Raw genomic sequence first — 4,208 nt, 5'->3', positions numbered from 1 at the left:
TATAGACAAGTTCTCAAGATGGATAGAAGCTTATCCAACAGGGCGTGCCACAGCTGCACATACTGCTAAATGTCTTGTCTCTGATTTCATTCCAAGATGGGGATTACCAGATAGCATTGACTCAGATCAAGGTACCCACTTCACGGGACAGGTAGTCAAGGAAGTGTCAAAAATGTTGAAAATTAAGTGGAATCTTCACTGCCCCTACAGGCCACAGGCGTCAGCGCAAGTCGAACGCGCAAACAGATCAATCAAATCCAGGCTAAGCAAAATGCATCAAGAAGGAGTATTATGGGTCGAAGCACTGCCAGCGGTACTGTGTAGTATGAGAGCTTCACCTAACAGATCAGTAGGTCTAACGCCGGTTTCACACTGCACGCGTAAGCAGGGCGTAAGCAGCACGTGCGCAACACGTAAGCAGAGCAGAAGCGGCGCGCATCCGTTTTGCTTTCACACTGGCAGCGTTTGTCGCGCGCAGCTGAACCGCAACTTCTAAAATAGACGAGTAGTTCATTCGGTCACGCATTTCAGGTGTTCTCCAACAACTGTCTGTCATGTGCTTTCATTTGTGATATGGTTGTATGTTGTAGATTCAGGTAGCAAATGAGAAACGCTAAAATATTGAATATATTTTTAGACAAAGATCGTCTTAATGATTACCAGTTTATAATTAAGGTTTATGATAATTATAGCAACAGGTTTTCAATAACGAAAATAATATGTAAAAGTATGGTATTTGGGGCACAATAATTTACAAGATAAGTAATAGATGACTTTTACATTTGTTGCCATGACATGGTTAGATTCATATCGTATATTTTTTATGCTGGTTGTCCAACTTTGAGATAATCACCACGTTTATAATGAAACCATTATATTTAAAAACATTATAAGACATATCATATAAAAATATAATTTGTTTGGTACTACTGTAAATCTATATTAAATAATTTTAGGATCTCCTTCATACCTTTAGAATCTTTACTTTTAAAAATGATTTTATTTCTGAATTTTAAAATGTTTTACATTAACATTTTAATGGCAGTAGTATATATTTATTCATTCTTGTATTTATCAAAACAAGCAGAAAATAGTACAAACTTTGCTTACGTGATTGTTTTGACATTATTTACAAAAAAAAAAAAAACATTATTTTTGCTGGTGAGCCTTTTAAACCGTGATTGTGATACATGTGATACATGATTTTATGGATTACTTGTTATTTTTCGTGTGAATCAAGTCAGATTTGATCAAGAACGATGCACTGTGTCTTTAATCCAGCGTAAACGGCGCAGCAAAAATAGACTCGGCGCCAAAACGATCGCTGCACTGACGCTTCTGCTCTGCTCCCGCTACGCGCTGCTGCGCCGTCCCTGCGTGCGGTGTGAATGATATCATCTGTTAACATGCGCGCCGAAAAAAATACGCGCTGCTTACGCCCTGCTTACGCGTGCAGTGTGAAACCGGCGTTAGACATGAGCTCCGAGATGTCCGTCTGAGAATTATACATGACTGCACGTCTTTTAAAGGCATTTAAATAAAAACACTCCAGCGATCCAACACAATAAATATAGAAGAATATTTTAAAGACCTGCATTGGGTGCAAATTACGTTTTTCATAGGCTTAATTAACTAACATGAGATGCACGGCTGCATTTATGTGTCTGTTAACAAAGACATCATTTGCACGTCTTTTAAAGGTATTTTAATACAAACACTCCAGCGATTAAACACAATAATAGTACAGTCATATAATAAAAAGGTTAAATGATTGCTTATTTCTGCTTTTCGCCTCAACCGCACAGCAACGCGTCGTGGCTTTGAAGCAGGCGCTGCACGAATCTTAAGATATGGCAAGCCGTTTTAACCTAAAATACACATATTAATCAACTATGGCAAGCTGTGTTACCGGCGTAAGTCCTCATGAGATTATTACAGGACGCCCAATGCAGATGCCAGGTGTGATTGATCTCAGAAATGCTGATGTGCACATTGCCTCAGATGCCCTGATCACTTACTGTGAAAACCTTACAAAGGCAGTACAGAGTTCCAGAGAAAGAGTCGAGTCATGTTGGCAGGATCCACCAGAAGGTGGACACACGATTGTCCCAGGTCAGTGGGTTATGATAAAATCATTCAGAAACAAACCATTAGAGCCTAAGTGGCACGGACCACATCAAGTGATGTTGATTACAGCAGCTGCAGTTTTGTGTCAGGGAAGGAAAACCTGGACTCATGCGTCACACTGTAAGGTTGTTCCCCCACCTACAGGGATAGGATAGGACACACAGACCAGTGAGGAGCCCAGGGAAGAACCGAAAGCAACAGGCTTTCGGGGGTTAACCCTGAGGTGAAGATTTTCCTCATAGGCCTTCCCCATCCACTAGTCCATCCTTACCTCACTGTTTCTTTAGGTGTCACGGGAATTAAGAACTAGGGAAAGAAGGACCAACAAGACTAGACTCAGATTGAACAGAGGATACAACTCTATTGTTTGCTGCCTTTTACAGAAAATACTGCTCTGTCGTCTTTTGTTTTCTTTCTTAATCTGTGCAGATACCCCTGGATGGCTATCCTGAGACCTATACACATCGACCCCCTCACCTGTGTATAAATCTACAAACTATAAAGAACAACTAGACCCACTGCCGAACCAACTGTCACGGAAGACAGAACACTGCCGAGCCAACTGTCACGGAAGAACAACTAGACTCACTGCCGAACCAACTGTCACGGAAGACAGAACACTGCCGAGCCAACTGTCACGGAAGAACAACTAGACTCACTGCCGAACCAACTGTCACGGAAGACAGAACATATATATAAAAAAAAAAAAAACACAACGCAGAGAATCACATGAGAGAACTTCAGTCATCCATCAACATGATCAAGATTGCCATTCTAGTAATCACCATGAACATCGCACAAGCTATAGACTCCAGAAACAACATATTCTTAGAACTTATGAATATGTCAAGAAATGCCTTGTTTGCTGGAAAGAACGTTTGCATGCCACACGCACCGTCTGTAGGAGCAGGAATCCCATGGGTGGCACACCCTATCTCCAAATGTGACACGTGTACCTTATTCAATCATCATACCAGTGGAGTATTCAGCAAAGATACATGTCACAACGTAACCATTCCTCCAGCTTCTCAGTGTTGCATACCTGGACTACCATCCTGCAACCTAACTTCAGCTACTCCCATCATGACAGATCTACTCCTGCCAATGATGTTCTATTGGTGCATGGAAAATTATGCTCCAGCATCGACTCCACTGGGTGAAATTCCCCGTGAACGTTGCAGTTTTGTGATTGAAAGAGGAAGAGATGAATCCCATGTGTACATTACTACTACAGAGAAGAAACAGGAAAAGGACTTAAACGAGTGTCTCTCCAGGAACCCATCCCTACCGAAACTTTTTGCAATAAATCAGTGGTGTATGATTCCTCCACCAACTGGCACCTTCTGGTTATGTGGAACCTCTGTCTACAATATCCTACCGAGCCAATTCAACGGCAGGTGCATTTTGGTTTATGTCCTACCGGCTATCAGAGAAAATACACACACCTCTACAAGCTCTCCACATTTATTAAATTCAGCTCCTACCCCAAACAAAGAAGATGGCTGCATCCCCGGACTCACTTGTGCACAAACATGGTGGTCAAGAACTCTTGGAGCCTTAATCCCGTTTTATGATGTCATGCAGGCCCTGGATCAAGTCAGAAGCTTATCGAATTCTGTACAGAAACTAGCTAATGATACAGCTTTGGCAATAGGTAATATCACGGACACTCTCACTTCTCACAAGATAATGATCCTACAGAACAGAGTGGCCTTGGATTACATTCTTGCAACGCAAGGAGGAGCCTGCACCATTATTGGCCCTGAATGCTGCACTGGGTTAATGGATCCAACAGAGAACTTGAACAAAATCCAACAAGACATTCTTGATCTTTCAGCAAAATTACACCAGATGACTGAAGATAGTTCTTCATGGTTTGGAAACTTGTTAGGGAAACCCTGGCTGTGGATCAAGGAAATAGCAGTTCTGCTATTGATTCTCCTACTGGTGTACTATCTATGCGTCCACAGTATCAAGTGTTTCATTCAGCAAATGACCCACGACCATCACAAGGAAATGACTGGTCCAACCAGAAAAGACTATTACCCGTAAGAACTTAACGGGCCCTAGCTGCATGTTTG

This window comes from Garra rufa, chromosome 14, assembly GCF_049309525.1.
Source record: "Garra rufa chromosome 14, GarRuf1.0, whole genome shotgun sequence".
Classification (NCBI taxonomy): domain Eukaryota; kingdom Metazoa; phylum Chordata; class Actinopteri; order Cypriniformes; family Cyprinidae; genus Garra; species Garra rufa.
This window is presented reverse-complemented; position numbering follows the sequence as displayed.